The sequence below is a fragment of the Cervus elaphus genome, chromosome 26 (genome assembly GCF_910594005.1).
Source record: "Cervus elaphus chromosome 26, mCerEla1.1, whole genome shotgun sequence".
Classification (NCBI taxonomy): domain Eukaryota; kingdom Metazoa; phylum Chordata; class Mammalia; order Artiodactyla; family Cervidae; genus Cervus; species Cervus elaphus.
The window spans coordinates 12,252,991-12,271,814 of record NC_057840.1 but is presented as its reverse complement, the minus strand read 5'-3'; the positions used below and the strand labels follow the sequence as shown (position 1 = coordinate 12,271,814).

At 41.6% G+C, this 18,824-nt stretch overlaps 1 long non-coding RNA gene across 1 annotated transcript in view; it reads left to right on the top strand.

Moving 5' to 3' along the window:
• Positions 1-2,950: 2,950 nt before the first annotated feature.
• The window catches only part of LOC122684500, an 81,169-nt gene continuing 65,295 nt past the window's right edge, over positions 2,951-18,824 (top strand). Inside the window, exons 1-2 of the long non-coding RNA XR_006338064.1 lie at positions 2,951-4,065; positions 4,834-4,901. This is a non-coding gene — a long non-coding RNA (uncharacterized LOC122684500). The remainder of the gene's footprint in view (positions 4,066-4,833; positions 4,902-18,824) is intronic.

Genomic DNA, 18,824 nt, shown 5'->3' with positions numbered 1-18,824 from the left:
AAAAAACAACAAATAAAAATAAATGTGTGGAGAGGCAAATTTTTATTTTATTTCCCCAACTCGTTACACTGAAAAGGACATCACACCATGTATTGGCAAAGGAATACTCACAACACAGGAGATGCCTGTCAGCAGAGCACGCTGAGCTTACTGAGTTCCCAATCTGAAGAAGCAGAGATGTCAACTTGAGCAAAACCAGTTTGGGGTTGATATAAAAACCACCAGGTTAAGAACTGGATCATGCAAATGTCAAAACCACACAAATTAAATTTGTTTTTGGGAAAAATTTCCAACTACTAGCTGATCTTTTCCCCCATAAAAATATTAAATTTAATTTTATTTCATTTAACACCTTTGAAACCACGTTTTTATTGCAATCACAATTTAATATTACATATTCAGAAGAGATACCAAGGACTATCAACTATAGAAGTATCTTAAACTTTCAAAGTTATTTGAAAATAATCCTGCCAAGTTTCTACCTGAAGCCCTCTTTGGTATCTTGAAATTTAATTTTAATTTGTGGATTTTAAGAGTCACAGCTCTCCTGTTACAGTTTATTTGGAGAAATGTTAGAAGCGAGTTACGTGAACGGTCTTGGTTAAAAAGAAGTTTAAAAAAATATATACTTGTTTAATACCCTATGACAGGGGCAGGTGTCTACATTTAAGGTCGCCGTGGCTTCATGTCAAGAAAACGGTCTTCAGATTTCCCGTGTAGAAGCTTGAGAAATGCGGGAGGCTGATCTCCGCTTTGCTGTGCAGAAATGAAATCTACTTGCTGGAGTTCGGGCTGTGTGAAATAATACAAAAATAACAGCAGATGCTCCCCCACCCTGGCAGAATTTTTATTTGGTTGCGTTTTGAGTTCCTCTAATTGATCAATTGTTGAGTGGTCGCTCGGGTGGGTTTTCCCTTTCAGTTCCTGCCTTACTGAAAGCCAGTCCTGGCCAAGGTTTAGACTACTCGGTCTTCGTGCGGCGGTAAGAAATTGAGCTTTCCTTATTGGGGGCTTCCAGACAGGTGTTGGGGGTAGGGGAGGAATGCCGGAGAAGCCGAAAAGGTTATCAGATTCTTTTCTACCTATTCACAAGAAATTTGGCACAAGGAAAGTGCCAGGAAATTTCTGACCTCTTTCTCCAAGTTTTAGGTGGTTCCCAGAGTTCCTACCCCGTCCTACCCAGATCATTGTCCTTAACATTTACAATTGGAACTCTTCAAGGGGACCCCACCCCAAAAATAGCATATATTATTTAATAACAAAAACAGCAGTAGCAGTAAAAAGAAAGAAAGAAATCAGTCCAGTTTCCAGGGCACCCTAGAATCCCCAAGGCGGATCCGACTGGTAAAACATTTACTAATTCACATTCTCGACGAGGTTCCACGCCTAAAATTAAAATCCAGTCTGGGTTTCTGAAGCTCGTTTTGCTTTGGTCAATATCTGAGTTTTCTTTCATTTTGTTTCCATTCCCTTCTGGGTTTGGTGCTTCCCGCCCCCCCCCGCCCCCCCCCCCCCCCCCCCCGCCATGGCTGAAGACAATTTGATTTACAGTTTGACTGAGAGTTGCATTTCTGTTTAGAAGGTGAAACGTCCAAGTCAGTTAGCCAAATTATTCCCCGACGGCTCCAATATTGCGCCAGAGCCCCAGAGTCAGTTATTTTTATGTCTGACTGTATTTCAAATGTGCAGGGTGATAAATAAAACCCGCCTCAAGCTGCAAACTATCTCAGTGTGATGAGGAATAATTGACAAAAATTAACCCAGCCAAAGCGTTGGGGTTCTCGAGAGCGGCTGGAGCATAAATCTGCATCGCGGCGGCTTCAGGGAGCAGCGCGCTCGAAGCCGCGCACCCGCGGCAGCCACGATGTTCCAGCAGCCGCTGGGCTCGCCTGGTTGGTGTGAGCGAGGCTCGGCTCCGGGGATCTGAGCGGGAATCGGATTCCACTGCGAGTTCAGAGTCATCCGCGGAAGGGGCATGTAGGGTAGAAAGGCATGGCCACGCTTAAGCGACTCCCCCTAATTTATCACTGAGCGTAGTCCAGTGGGTTGTCTGTGAATGGTCAGGAGGACTAGGGAGGCAAACTCAGTGGTGGGGGACGGAGCAAGGAATAACAATTCCTCGACTCTCTCTGAATCCCAGAGGAGTTTCTCTGATTGCTCAAGTCACTTGAAATCGAGATTCTCCTCAGCCATTAAGTAAATCTATTTTACGGAAAATCAAAGGAGCCTGGAAAGCTCTCTGCGTCGGCGTTGGAACTGCTTGGAGCCCGTGGCCCGCCAGTATTTTCACTCCCCAGGACACAAGAGTCCTCGGCCTCTTCTTCGGGGCGAAGTGGCCGGCCACGACACCCAGGAGATGTGGGTCAGGCAGAGGGGAAGGTGTCCCGGTCGGTCGCCGCCAGCCCTCGCCACCTGTTGCAGAGACCAAGTCTGTGATTCCGCGACCCCAGGCGGACACGCGTTCAGCGGCCACAGGGAGTCAAGGCTGCGGAGCCGAGGGTTTCTTTCTGTTGCTAAGAGCAAAGAACAGCCCTCTTGGTGCTAAGTGCACAGTAAGTGCGAAGAATAAATACATCATCTCCCCGGCCGGCTCTCTCGGAAAGGCCTCTCAGCCCCCTGCCGTTCGGAGCTAAGCCGAGGGTTATTGATTAGTGTGGGCGCCCGCGACGCGCTTGCGCCTCCGGTCATAGGCTGAAAGGGCGTGCGGCCCCGGCCGCCGCGCGCCCCTTGCCTAGCGCGGCGCTGGCTCCTCCGAGGGAAACTGATATTAAGGATCCTCAAAACCCTCAGAAACACCCACAACCGCACCACCGCCGATTTTCCGGGCTTCAGCCCAACCAGCGGGAGCTGCTAGAGCGGCGCCGCAGAGCCCAGACCTGACGTGCGCGGCGTGTGCGCATGTGTGCGTGCGTGTGCGTACGTGTGCGTGCGGTGACGGCGCGGGCCGTTAGGCCGGGTGGTCTGGAGTGGGGAGTGGAGGCTGTGTTCGTCCCTTGTAGCTGCCAATGAAGCCTCTCCTTTTAAAAATGGCTTGAAGAGCGAAGTGAGCGGAAACCTAAGCCCTCTCCTCCTCCACGCCCCGCGGAGAGCTCTGGTTCCCGGGTAGCGCGTGGGAGTTGGGCGCCCGCCGCTGAGGTCGGGCGGCCGCGTCCTAGGGAGCCTGGGCCTCTTTGTGGCTCCTGGGCTCCGCGGCGCAGACCTCCTCTTCGCCCTCGGCTTGGCGGTTCCGGGCCCCTGACCTCGCCAGCCGCGCCGCCCACCGCTTCCTTCCCCGAGGGCGTAAACCCTAATTCACTCGGGCCTCGGCCAGCTCCCTGGCCTGCAGCCCGCCCGGCTCCGAAGTTTCGGGGCGGGGGCAGGCAGACTGAGCTCCTCTCCTGAAGTGATTCCGCACGCATTTGTTTCGGGACCCCGGCCTCGTCCCGGCCTTAACCTCCTCAGCTTTACAACGGGGAATAGTTTTTGCCGGCTCGCCCACCATGTGGTGGCTGGATAATATATATTCCGGCTGAGAGAGACTTGTCAACTATCCCGCCGGGTGGCAGTTCACAGCCCTCCCAGATTGGAGGGTGGTGGAGTGAGGGGGTTTCAGGTCCCGGCCTGCGACCTCCCAGTAGGAGGGGCTGGTGGTCGTTTAGGTTCCGCGAAGCCCGCCACGCTTCAGGCCAGGACACGTGATGCCCTTGGGGACCGCACTGTCCCTGAGTCCTGCCTAGAGCAGAGCAGCCTTCCTGGAGCCCTCTACTAGGCTCTTGGTCGACCTCACCATCTCGCCGTGGGCAGCTGCCCCAGCGAGAGACTCAGAAACTCCTGCCTGGAGCAGGAGCTGAGCGTCACCCAAAACCCAGGTTGAAAGGGGACCCTCTAGGTTGTCCTTAGCTGTGGACACGGTGGAGGCGACCCTGGGTCTCATCGGAAAATCAAACCCAGAGAAGAAATTGGTCTCTGATGATCAAACCTCCTGGGAGAGTCACAATTGAAGACATCCCCAAACTTTTTACAAAGCTATAAATCTGGAAGAAAAAGAAGCTACATGGATGGAGGGAGACAGTTAAGAATTACAAGGTAAATAGAAGGAAGAACTTAAAAGCAATATTAATATATTATTTGCATCTGAGTTTAGGTTAACCCCATAGTTTTAATGGTATAAACCATCAGTACCCCAGATACAGATAGTCGAGGAATGAGCTGCTCGTTGTCATTTACGTTTAAAACTGCAGGGCACTCCACTGATGAACTTTCTTGACTTCTCTCATTAGTGAGGTTTTCTTGGGTTTTGTTGTTGTTGTTCTGTTGTTTAAAAAGGCACGTTTCACTAGTTTAAAAGTAAGTTAGATTGTTTCAAACTGTCCCGTCTTGAATCACACAACACACCAATAAATGAATACAAAATAACCTGTATATGGGGTAGTAAGCTAAGATGACTATGGGCTCTCAGTTGCATAGTTATTTCTAACAAGACTTCATTTGAAAAAAGAAAAACATTTTGGGGCAGTTACAGTTACATTAGAACATGTTGTGGAAATAAGCTTGCAGTTAGAGAAAAAATTATTAGAAACAGCTGTGATGTTAATGTTTCAAAACCCAGAGTACTCAATATGCTCAGTATCTACTTTTCATCATCATTTTTTCTGGTGCATCCACATAACGCACTACTCTGTGTGTAATACAAGACACTTGTTTAATAAAGCAAATGATTGTCTGTGTCAGGGAGATTTGGTCCTATTTCCCTCTCCCAGTCCATGTGCAGAGCAGATCAAAGACCTGATTACCTCTGTCTTTCCAAAGCCTCCAGATGGTGTCTTGATTTTCTTTTTTTTTTTTTTGCTTCAGATATTTTAGCAATAGAATTCAAAGGACTAAAGAATCTGTGTGATGCTACAGATGAAAGCTGCACCCAGGTAAATTATTTTTTAAATTAATGTCATGCATACCTTAACCTTATTCCACTAAAGTTTTGAGGTTTTTCATGAGAATATATATTATGAATAAATATATAAGTGGTGAGTAAAGGTTAGAACCAAGTAAAATAGAAATCAAAATCCAGGATCAAGATGAGAAGAAAATACTGATATGCATGTGGCTTACTGCACAGTTACTAAACAGGAACTTTGGGTTTGTCTCTGAGCTTCCTAGAAGCAAGAGTAAAAAGCAAAACAAGATGCTTATAATGCACAAGGAGAAATCTAATCAGTTTTTTATACTAAGCAACTGTTCCCATCACTTTAGTGATGATGATGATAGTAATGATATTAGTAGCAGCGGCTGTTCCATTTGGGAGATCAACTTCCTTTCCCCTTCCTGGCTCCCAAATTCCAACACACTCAGGTACTCTTCTTGGGTTGTTTTTACTTTATTAGGCTTAAGCTGCTTCTCTACACAGAAGTAGTTCAGTGTCTGGAAGAAACTGTGAAATCAGAGGGATCTGAGTACATTACTGGCTTTTGCACTTAGGGGTCTGCTGTAACCCTTGGCAAGGCCTCTCTGAAACCCAGTTTTCTTTATAAAGCGGAGACAAACTATCCCATAGGCCAGAAGGAGAGGGTATTCTGGTTGTTCAGTCATTCAGTCCTGTCTGACTCTGAGACGCCATGGTTTCCCTGTCCTTCACCATCTCCCAGAGCTTGCTCAAACTCACGTCCATCGAGTCAGTGATACCATCCAACCATCTTGTCCTCTATCGTCCCTTCCTCCTCCTACCTTCAATCTTTCTTAGCATCAAGGTCTTTTCTAATGAGTCAGCTCTTTGCATCAGGTTGCTGAAGTATTGGAGCTTTAGCATCAGTCCTTCCAATGAATATTCAGGATTGATTTTCTTTAGGATTGACTGGTTTGATCTCCTTGCTGTCCAAGGGACTCTCAAGAGTCTTTCCCAGCATCACAGTGTGAAAGCACACAGTCTTTGTGTGCACAGTCTTCTTTATGGTCCAGCTCACATCTGTACATGACTACTGGAAAAACCATAGCTTTGACTAGACAGACCTTTGTCAGCAAAGTGAAGTCTCTGCTTTTAAATACACTGTCTAGGTTTATCATAGCTTTCCTTCCAAGGAGTAAGCATCTTTTAATTTCATGGCTGCAGTCACCATCTGCAGTGATTTTGGAGCCCAAAATAAAGTCTGTCTCTGTTTCTATTGTTTCCCCATCTATTTGCCATGAAGGGATGGGACCAGATGCCATCATCTTTTGATTGTTGAGTTTTAAGCCAGCTTTTTCACTGTCCTTTTTCAAAAGGAGGTTTTTTAATTCCTCTTCACTTTCTGCCATAAGGTGCCATCTGCATATCTGAGGTTATTGATATTTCTTCTGGCAATCTTGATTCCAGCTTGTGCTTCATCCAGCCTGGCATTTCTCATGATGTGCTCTGCATATGAGTTACGTAAGCAGGGTGACAGTATACAACCTTGATGTATTCCTTTCCCAGTTTTGAGCCTGACACTAAGAAACTTTTTGTGTGAGGCCGTAACTGCTGTCTTTATTGTCCTTAACAATAACACAACCATTAGTTTCCTTTCTCCTTTCCCACAGCCACAAAGCATTCAATGGCACTTCTCCGTTTGGGCCTCAGAGCAAGTAAGAATGCCAAGCTTTTAAGACTGAAAGACCTGCCAGTACAGGCATATGAGCAAGGTCTCTGAGCTCCTTTACTCTCCCTGCTTACCTGTAATAGTTATTTTTCTGGAGAGAGAAGGAGGTATTGGTAAGATAGACCTTGTCTTAACCCAGTAAGTATAAGAAATGTCAGTCCTTGAGGCTGCAGGTCCCCAGGTGGATGCTGTGCAGTAGCCCCACTCCTAGGTACCAGTGGAAGTGGCAACTGTCTGGGTCACCTTGGTAATGAGGTGAGTCAAGGCATGAATGAATTCCAAGAGAAGGTAGTTAGCTCTATTCAGTATTTTTTTGAAGGGGACAGGAGCTACAGCTTTGCCGTCACTATAGAAAGTCAGTGATCTTAGAAGTATTGAGGATTTGGGGCAGGAACTAAATACAAGATAACCCTCCCCTTTCCCCCTACCTCCCTCACTCTGCCTCTTACTGTGTAGAATTTCTAAACTGAGTACTTGTGAAGAATCCAGTAGTGGTTCTAGGTTTTACAGAGACAGGTTCTCTGTGGCGGGTCTACCACCTAAGGATATCCAGGCATTTGCCCCCCAAGAGGTCCTCTCTTTTTATCCCTCTTCCTTCTTTGTTCTCTTTCACCTGCTCAGTACCCACTAAACTCTCAACATTTCTCCTGCTAAAGTTTGAAGGTTGATAATGGGTCAAATATCAATCTAGCGTATCCAAGTCTTTGTATTTTCCAACATTAGTTGTATCTTAGAAAAGAATGGTGATGTATATGTGCATGTGTGACCTGTTCTACATGATTGTAAGCATCCGAAGGCCATAAACATCTTGGTGTTTATGCATTGATTGACTGCATTTAGAGTGGCAGGTAATTTGTTTCAGGTTGGCGTGGCCCCATGATTAAGATGCCAAGAAGCACACTTGTCCTTGTTGTTTGTGAATTACAGGCCAAGTGATCCAGAATAAATATACAGCTCCTTTCCTTGGAAAATGCACAGAATATGGTAGAAAGGAAGCAAGCTTTATGATGTTTTCTTGTGATGGGACTTTTCCCACCTAATAATGCAGTTATTAGGTACAGAGTATGGCTTGCAGCCTGCAACAGGGTCCACCTGGCCATGTGAAGGAGTTTAGAGAGGCTGGACTATTCATGTGGTATGGTTTTTGTGTCCATGTTTGCCAACTGCCTGAAACTCTCTCAGAGGAAGGGAAAGAAGTGAGAAGACTACTGTACTCTGTTAAAGTATGTGAATCTGAGTTCTTCTACTGGTTTTAATGGATTCCAGAATTAAGGCTGCAGGCAGAACCAGTAGATTATTTTCTAGAAGAATACTGGTAGGAAGAGGTTATAGTAAATTCTCACAGTAAGGCATTTTCTTGCTTCTACTGTCAGTTGGGTCATGAGACCTGTAACCCAGCCCCTGCCTCAGTCCTCTCTGCTCACCTGTCACTGGAGCTCCTCTGAGCAACCCTTCGTGCTGGTGGTCCACCCAGAGCTTCAGCCTGGCCAACTGCTGCAGCACTCCTGCACTTCCTCCCTGGAAAACTGGTGCTTCTGGAGCTTCTGCTGCTAATGCTTGCTGCCATTAAGTTGGTAAACTTACCTGTTGCCCTGGTTACTGATACTATCTCTATGTTTACCCCAACTTCCCATTACTGGGCCTGCATACATGTTAAGGTCTTACGTGTTGGAGGCCCTGTCAAAGTTCTTCCTTCTTGCCTGCAGGGGGTTGGGCTGCGGTAGTCCAGATTACTTGTCTTTTCCTCCTGCTGTACATTCTCCTGCATTTTCTGTGCCTGGCTTCACCCACACACAGCATAAGAATGAGCTAATGCACGGTAGCCATTCCTTCTAAAGGTCCTTTCTTTGACTGGCGGCCCGAAGGTGTGGCATATGACTTCCTGTGCACCTTTCCTTGTTGCTGCAGAAAGTCCTCATGTACCCACATATGAAGGTTGGTTGCTGTTCGCCTTCAGGCCAGTTAGGTTTGGATGCATATTTATCCCCATCCATTTATGGTGCATCTATCATATAAGTCTCAGGCTTATTTGTTTTCATAAATTTCAATATTGTAGAAGTTACGTATTAGTCATGGAAAGTAATGCTAACTGATGTATCAAGCAATTCTTGAGAACTCCCCCGGTGGCGCTAGTGGTTAAGAACCTGCCTGCCAATACAGGAGATGCAAGAGATGTGAGTTCAATCCCTGGGTTGGGAAGATCGCCTGGAGGAGGGCATGGCACCTCAGTTGGCATGGTGTCAATACTCATGGCACCAGTATTCTTTCCTGGAAAATCCCACGGACAGAGGAGTCTGGAGGGCTACAGTCCATGGGGTTGCAAAGAGTTGGACATGATTGAAGTAACTTGCACAACACAGCAGTAGATTTTTCTCTGTCCTAAGTTTTGAAAGGAAACCCCACTCTTTTCTGTACAAGAGATACCAGACTGGTATGCCCCAGACTCAAAAGGACAGAGAAAAGAAGAGTGCACTGTTTAATCAGGTATAAAAACTAAGATGAAGTACTATAGGCCAGTGTTTGGTTTTTGTTCTTACAAAGCTGGTTCAAGGACAAAGGTCTCTTTGAGGTCAGGGAGAATTACATTCCACGGAATTGAAACAAGGTGTCTGGAGGAAGATGAGGATATGAAGAGCCAAAGGATCTCCACTTATTGTGAAAACAGCTGTATCAGTGTTAAAAGCCCTAAATCCATCTATTACAGATCTCCATAGTGTTTTTATTGCCAGAGTAGTTTCCAGTGACTTGGAACTTGGGAAGGTTTAGCCAACAAGTTATAGAGATATTCCAAATCCAGAAATTAATCATGTCTTTTCTGGCCTTTTACTTTTAGCCCTAATACATGCTATCAGCACTCTCCCTTCCTTCTCTGTCTTGGTTAACATTTTATTTGTCCCTTTAATGATTTAACAGATGTCAGACTTTGTTAAGGGTTTGACAAGGGTTGATGTTGCTCAAACGTCCTTGCCCAGGTCTGGTTCATTTATGAGGGGATAACAGACCACTGATGTCATTTTCATGTGCTTTGATGGAAGTTTTAGTGTCCCAACTCCCCTGTGGATGGAGTTTTACACTTCTAAAGTGGTTGCAGCCTTCTTGTTAAGTTCTTTTCCCAACATATTCTTGCATTTTACTTTTTCACCAAACAGTATATTGTAATACCATTTAGAATAGTTGATTCAACACCAATACACTCAAATTTTCCAGATGAGAAATAGAGTTAAGAGAAGAAAGTGCAAAACCTCCTCTTTTTAAGAGAGATGATGGTTGTTGCACATTGATCTGTAGTTCTAGTCTTCAAAGAGACTAGAAAAACCTTTGTGCTGTCTGTTCTTAGAATAGTTGTATTTATTGTTTAAAATAGCCTGACTTATTATTCTCGTTCCTGAACTTTTGTGTGAGAGAAGGTCTTAGAAGTCCTGCCAGAACCGTAGAAGCTGTTTGATTGGTTAATGCTCACTGGCCAGATTCAAAGCACCCAAGGAAGGTTCTGGCCAAAGAAAGAAACTAAATGGGGATCCCTTGAGTGCCAGGAGACACATATGTCATGAACAGTATTGACCATGGAGAAGAACTGGCCTTCACCTTCAAGAGTTTACAGCTAAATGAACTGTATGAAAACATCAAAAATAAGTTAACTATATTAATAGGGCTAGGAAAGCATAGTCAGAGGCAAACTAATGGTAGTACCTAAATACTATAAAGACAGTGAAAATACTTCACTGATATTCTTTTATGCAGAAATATTAAAAAATGCCCGAATAGGAATCAGGGCCAGGTGAAGAAGTAAAGAGTTGAGAGGTTGTTTCTGGTGCAGAAACCACAGTCAATGCGGCTCAGATGGTAAAGCATCTGCCTGCAATGCGGGCGACCCGGGTTTAATCCCTGGGTTGGGACGATCCCCTGGAGAAGGAAATGGCAACCCATTCCAGTATTCTTGTCTGGAAAATCCTATGGACAGAGGAGCCTGGTCAGTTACAGTCCATGGAGTCGCAAAAAGTTGGACACGACTGAGCAACTTCACTTTGTTTCTGGTGCAGATCCTTTAACTTGCTGCCTATATGACTGAGGGAAGTTTTTTAACTTCGATGAGCCTCTGTTTCCGCAACTTAAAAAAAAAAAAAAAACAACTGAGTAATGTGGACCCTGGCAAACGCATTAACTGATTATGTGGATCAGATGAGACAGTATATTTGAAAGCACTTTAAAGTAAAATACTGCATATAGGTAGCTTACCACCCCCCAATCCCCACACAAACTGTTGTGGCTCTTCTTTGAAGCAGAAGGAGAGAATCCACAAGAAACAACTCTTTGGGTTGGAGGTGATGTGGAGGTAATTGTTTTGGTGTGCTTTTGACACCAAAAGTACATGTAAAATCAGTGATGTTAGTAGAGGAAATTTTTTCTCCCAAAGTTCACTTTCAGCTGCTGAAGTCATTTGCTACGTGAATGGAAACATAATTCAAGTGTGGTAGGATGTGGCACTTGGTGATGGCTGCAGATCAATTCTTTGACAATTTGCCAAATTACTAATTGCAGGAAACTGTCAGGTATATATCTTTTACCAGGTAGAGAAGGTCCATAAAGAGCCTTTTCACCAGCAGAAGCAGAGACATGGCCAGGACAGACACCTGAAGAAATATAAAATGATGTAAAGTGTGTTTAAAGGATAACTCCTCCATCCACATCTTAAATGCTAAGTCCCGGAGAATTGCTTCAGTATCTGAAATGTAAATCATGTAGGAAACTGATAACTGAGCTGTCCTATCCAAACATTTGTGAAAACTACTGCTGTGCACAGTCACCAAACTAATCTTTTAAAAAATTCAACAATAACTCAGTGAATTGGTCATTCAACAACTTCATCAGACCAGTAAACGGTGACCACTGATTCAGATGAGTTTGGGTTGAATCTAAAGTGCTTTCCCCATCTCTCTCTCTCTCTTTTGAAGAAGTGTGAGCACTGCTGTAGTGGCTTTTAGGCAATGGAGATTTTCAGAACTGGATGAGAGAAAGACTCATAGTTTAGTTTATTCAGTTTGAAGCAGGATCGAATAGTGTTAAGGGGACGGTAGGAGTAGAGGCCAATGCTGGGGTGAAACAGTCTTTGGAACCCAGGTATATGAGGTCCACCCCATGAAAACTGATGTTCAGACACAGAGAAGCCAATCAGATATCAGAGGCATTCAGTAGGCTTAGAGCTGCATTTAGACAATGACTCTGAAGCCCCTCAGGTGGTGAGATGTGGGTTGGTGACATCAGTGTTAGCACCTGAGAGCAGCAAAGGGCCAAGGCAGCCAATGCTGAGCCAGAAGTCAGGAACCCCAAGTTCTGACCCCAGATATAGACCAGTGTTTTGTACTCTCTGTGAAGTTTTTTTTAAATGTCAACCTATTTTCAATTAACACATGGTCTTGGTGTATATGACATGCACTCGGTCGTGCCACGTGTGACTTAACAAGTGAATTAATTAGAAGGCATCCAAACTGGTTTGCACTCTCTTCAGTGAAACAAGTACACTCCTTGTCATGGGCTTGCCTATCACAGAAATTTCAAAAGTGCTGTAACTTTTTTAAGTGTTTATTTTTCATTTTTTTGTCTTTGTGAACAGATAAGGGTTTATGGACTTACAGTGGGGTGCATGGTTTCAAAGTTGTCTTCTACTTTGATGCTTTATATATGCAGATGTGGGAGGGGAACTCATTCTTTCAAATATAATGATACTTCCTTTATGGGTCATTATTGGCTAATGAGAATGTGAAACTTTATATAGGTGAATGCTTCAGAAGATAGAAAAAAATTTAAAGGAATATCGTCCTACCTTGTAGATGCAGGCACACTGAAAGTAAGAAGTGGTAGAGCTGACAAGGAAACACAGTCCTCGCAAGAGGGAATTGTGGTCTCCTGGACGGTGTCACATATCATCATAGCTCTGTGATGCTTGTTAATCATAAAAAGATTAAATCACATTTTAAGCTCTCTGTTTAAAAGGGAAATAAACTGTGTTTTGTTAAATATTTTAATATAAATATCAGTGTTTTAAAACTGTATCACTAAAAATTGTGTTCAGCAAATAAATAAAACACAGTTTAAAACTGTGGACTCTAACTTCCTTGTCTCATATCCATCTGATAATGCAGCTGGATCTGATGTGGCACGCTGAGTCCACGGGGAGAGGGCTGAGGCTCCATCGTCCTGCTGCTGTGCTTTACAAGGCCTGCACTCCCAAAGTAGCCACACATGTCAAGGTTGGAGGGCCAGCAATTATGTCCACATTCCAGGGCTTTCCCTTTCAGCCTTCCCAGAAGTATGCCATGCCACCTCTGTTACCATCCAGAATTTTAAAAATGACCACACCTTGCTGCAAGGAAGCTGAGAAATGTAGTTTCTATTCCAAGAGCCAAGAGTCCAGCCAAAAATTGTGAGTTCTAATACTACGTAAGAAGGAGAAATGGAGGTCGCAACAAAACCGGCATCCTTTTAATCAGTATTTTAAACTTCTGCTTCCAGATGGCTGCGACTTGAAAACCAAAATATTAAAATTGGGTTAGATCAATTCTACCTCTATTTATTAAACACCTACTAATATGCCAAGCACTGAGCTGGATGCCAGGCATCCACAGATGAACTAATATAATCCTTTATCTCAAGTTGTTTAAAATCCAGTGGGGCATTGTAAGTGCCATCAACAAAATATATTAGGAGTGTTAAAGAGGGAGCTATTAATTTTGTCTGGTTTGGGAACAAGGTTGTTAAGAGAGTCAGGAAATGTTTACAGAAAAGATAACATTGAAGCAGATTCCTGATGTGAGATGCTGCCAGAGGAAGAGGTATTGATAAAGTCACCCCACACAGGGACATAGCTCAGGAGAGCCATAGCAGAGTGACAGTGGATGGCATGTTGGTGAAAGAGCCCAGGGAGGTGGAGGCATGTAGCTGGAGAGGGAAGTTGAAGTCACATTTAGAAGGATTTTAAATGTTTTATTTAAGAGTTTGGTTTTTGTGGGCAATTGTGAGCTATTGAACTGTGCTGTTTGTTATTTGTGTGTTTTCAAGCAGGACAAAGATATAACAAAATCTCAAAATCTCTAGTCTTAGGTAAATAAGTTGGACAGCACTGTAAAAGAAAATGCAATGGGAAAAGGGATACGAAAAAGGTAGCAATCTATTGTGGTATAGTATATACTATGTCTGCTATAGTATGGTCAGAGCAGGACCCAAAACATTGGCCATAGGGAGGGAGATGCTTATGAGACACATTTTCAAAGAAGACTTGGTTGGAGAAGGTTGGTGTATATATGGAGTGAAGGAAAGGGAGTTACAGTTTCAGTGTGACTGACAGTATTTTTTTAACTGCTGTCAGACTCAAAAGGAAAATTTAGGGACAAAGGTGATTTTCATAAATCAGATCATGTTGAGATAAGACCTATAGAACATCAAGGTTTAATGTCCTATGGGCATTTACAGATTTTAATTATCTGCTCCTTAGGGCTGTTGTTTATCTCTTTTCCTTTAGTATCTCCAAACAAATGCTGCTTGACTGTGACTGCTGCACAGTATCAAATAGATATTGAGTTAATGACTAAGTAATTCAACTAATACAAAAATCTAAGGAGGAGATAGGAATTTGGAAGTCAGAAGTATGTGTGTGATACTTGCTGTTGTTTTTCAGCTGCTCAGTCGTGTCCAACTCTTTGCGAACACATGGACTGCAGCACGTCAGGCTTCCCTGTCATTTAACATCTCCCAGAGCTTGCTCAAACTCACGGCCATTGAGTCGGCGATGCCGTCCAACCATCTTATCCTCTCTTATTACCTTCTCCTGCCTTCAGGCTTTCCCAGCATCAAGGTCTTTCCTGATGAGTCAGCTCTTTGCATCAGATGGCCAGAGTATTGGAGCTTCAGCATCAGTCTTTCCAATGAATATTCAGAATTGATTTCCTTTAGGATTGACTGGTTTGATCTCCTTGCTGTCCAAGGGACTCTCAAGAGTCTTCTCCAACACTATAGTTCAGATTCTTTGAAGTACAATACAACTGTAGTACAGTACAATTCTTTGAAGTACAGTACAATTCTTTGAAGGTCAGCCTTCTTTACGGCCCAACTCTCACATCCATACATGATTACTGGAAAAACCATGGCTTTGACTAGACAGAACTTTGTCAGCAAAGTAATATCTTTGCTTTTTAATATGCTGTCTAAGTTTGTCCTAGCTTTTCTCCCAAGGAGCAAGTGTCTTAATTTCATGGCTACAGTCACCATCTGTAGTGATTTTGGAGCCCAAGAAAATAAAGTCTGTCACTATTTCCATTATTTCCCCATCTGTTTGCCATGAAGTGATGGGACCAGAAGCTTGGGTCCTGGGAATTTATTAAATGAATAATTAGAATAAAAAAGAAACATAAAAAGAAAATTTAGGAACCTTAGGTGATCAGATAAAAACATGTTCTAGAAAATAACATAGTTTTAAGATTGAGATAGAGATGAATTCCGTTAAATGCCACCACAGAGGAAAGTTTCATGAGTACTCAGCTCACTGGTATTTGGAATTAAGAATGACAGAGACTGTTTAGAGAGAAATTTCTGTAGAGGGATGAGTCTCAAACTTCAGTGTGCGTCAGAATCAGCAGGGCTTGTCTGGTAGATCTGAGACGTTTGCATTTGTAACAAGTTGCCAGGTAATTCTATACTGTGGCTGGGTGGGCCAAGATCATGCTTGAAGAACTACTGCTGTAGTACTTCAGAGAGAAAACAATCAGGTTATTTTGGGATGAAAGAGACTTTGCTAAAGGAAGAACTGCAGGAAAGATGGGGGGAAAAGCCCATTCTGCTCACTAATTTAAGACTTCATAACCTCCTGGTGGAAAAGCAATAGAATACATCTTCCTTAACTGTTTGAAAATAAAGAACTTTTGTTAAGATATGCAATGTCTTGAAACTTCTGTTTCCTATTCTGTATAAATAAGAGTAATAATAAAACCTACCTCTGTGCATTGTTCTTAGTAATAAATGAAGTATCGGTGATGTTATAGTATTCACCTCTATGTTAAGTGCTCAAATAAATAATGTTGAATCTGAGCATATACACTGTTTATCAAAGGTCAGAAAAGCCTGTACATAAATGTATCTGTTAACAATAAAAGCTGCCTCTACAAACTTTCAGCAACCCTCCAAAATATGTTTTTATAATTGGCACTGGAGTGCCATCTATAAGTTATAAATTGAGCAAATATAAAAGGCTTGATGACTGTTTTCAGGGACAGTGGAATTTAATACCACATATCACAAAATTTTTTGCTTCTTCATCTTTAAATATGTGCTGTTCCAAAATTTCCATCTTCTAAAATATTTTCTTCTGGTCGCTTTTTAAAATAAACATTTAAATTAATCATTCAACATTTCTTTCATTAATGTGATGAGTGAATATAAATCACTAAAACATGTTTGAGGAAAGAGTACAAAAATCCATTCAAATAAAATTTGTGAATGTTTACTAAAGAATTTAATAAGCCAAAACAAACTGTCAATATTCTTTATTAAACAAATATTCCTTTAAGTCACACTATGTTTAAATAATGAATCCATAAGACTAGGTAAACAAACCAAGATTTTGAGAAATAAAATGTAAATATGTCTTACAAATATTCTAATCTAGTAATTATATTTAGTTAGGCAATAGTTATTGAGTGTGGTGTTTTATGACTATATAATAATAATATTTAAGATAGTGTATACATATTAAGAAAAGGAAAATATTTATTATAATATCAACTTCATATAATTGTTCTGAGAATTAAATCATCTACATAGAATCATTAGATTACTTGGAACAGAGTAAACACAACAGTAACAACAATAATATACATAATAGCTATCACTATTTTTGTCTTAAATTATGGTCAAGTTGTTACTACATTAGCCTAGTTTCATCAGTAATCCATCATTATATAGTGTATGTTATTAGCCTCATTTTACAGATGAGGAAACTAAACCTTAGTGAGGTGAAGTAACATCCTAAGTACCATAGCTAGTACATGGTGGAGACAGTGTTAGAACCCAGACTCTTTACCTCTAGAGCTCTCCCTTCCCCTCGCAGAACTGCTCCAATACAGTCCCTCCATATGTTGGTGTACATAGTATTATGAATCTAATAGAAATATTGATGAAGTAGTCATACTGAATGTGTATCCAGCACATTTAATTTGAAGGATTTAACTACAAAGCATACATGAAGTTAAACTGAATGTAGGAAATGTGTCTAAAAGAAGACTGTGATCATGTAGAGAATTACCAAAACATGCCAAATAAGATACTATACACATTAGCAAATCATATATCTGACAGAGGCTTGTATCTAGAATAGATTAAAAAACTCTTACAATTCAGAAGTAAAAAGACAAATAACCCAATTAAAAACTGAGCAAAGAATCTGAATAGACACCTCTCCAAAGAAGAAATATAAATGGCCATTAAGCATAGGAAAAGGTGCTGGATATCATTAACCAGCTGGGAAATGTACATCAAAGACACAATGAAATACCATTTCATACCTACTATCATGACTAGAATGAAGAAGCCAGGTAATAACAAGTGATGGTGAGGATGTGGCAAAATTGGAACACTCATATGCTGCTGCTGGTAGAAATGCAAAATAGTATGCAGCCATTTTGGAAAACAGTCTGGCAGTTCCTTAAAAAAGTAAGCACAGAGTTACCACATGACCCAGAAACTCCACTCCTGGATATATATACCCAAGAGAAATGAAAATACATGCCCACTCAGAACGCTGTTTATGAATGTTTGTACCAGCATTACTGATAATAGCCAAAAGGTGGAAACCACCCAAATATTCATCAACTGATGAATAGTAAATAAGTAGTAAATAAAATGTGGCATATCCATACAATGGAATGTATGTAAAAGGAATGTATGTAAATGTATGTAAAAAGGAATGAAATATCAATACATGCCACAATAAGAATGAGCCTTAAAACCTAATGCCAAATGAAAGAAGCCATACAAAAATCAACTGCCTTTCTGTACAGTAACAACAAACTGAAAAGGAAATAATGAAAACTATCCCAATTGCATAGCATCAAAAACAAGAAAATACTTAGGAATAAATTTTACAAAGGTGGTGAAAGATCTGCATGCTGAAAACTATAAGGCAGTGATGAAAAAAATTGAAGAAGACACAAATGGAAAGATATCCCGTGTTTATGGATTGGAAGAATTAATATTGCTAAAATGATCACACCACCCAAAATCATTTATAGATTCAATGCAATCTCCATCAAAATTCTAATGACATTTTTCACAGAAATATAAAACAAAATCCTAAAATTTGTATGGAATCATAAAAGACAAACAATCTTGAGAAAGAAGAAATGAAATTGGATCCCTATCTTACACTGCTCACAAAAAAAAAAAAAAAAAAAAAGAACTAACATTGAATCAAAGACTTAAAACTACTAGAAGAAAATATTGGAAAAATCCCTTGATATTGGTCTTGGCCATGGTTTTTTGGATATGACACAAAAAGGGTTTTGTTGTTGTTGTTGCAGAAGTAACAAAAGCAAAAATTAATAAGTGGGATGACAACAAACTAAAAAGTTTCCACATAGCAAAAGAAACAACAAATGGAAAGGCAACCTATGTGATGACAGAAAATATTTACAAACCAAATATATGATAAGGGGTTTAATATACAAACTATATATGGAACTTATACAGTTCACCAGAAAATCCAAATAATGGTCAAAGGACCTAAACAGACATTTTCCCAAAGAATACAAATGTCTAATAAGTAACTGAAGAGGTGCTCAACACCACTAATCATCAGGTAAATGTAAATCAAAATCACAATGAGATATCGCCTCACATCTATTAGAATGGCTTTTATCAGGAAGACAAGAGATAAGCATTGGAGGCGATGTGGAAAAAAGGGAACTCTTGTGTACCGTTTTTGGGAGTGTAAATTAATGGAGCTACTGTGGAAAACATTATGGAGGGTCCTCAAAAAAATTAAAAATAGAACTACCATATAATACAACAATATCACCTCTGAGTGTATATCCAGAGGAAATGAAATCAATACCTTAAAGAGATATTTGCACTTCCATGTTCATTGTAGGGTATCCATCATAGCCAAGACATGGAAACAGTGTGTCGGCAGAGGAATGGATAAACAGGATGTGATGTGATGTATGCACACACACACACACTCACACACAGGAA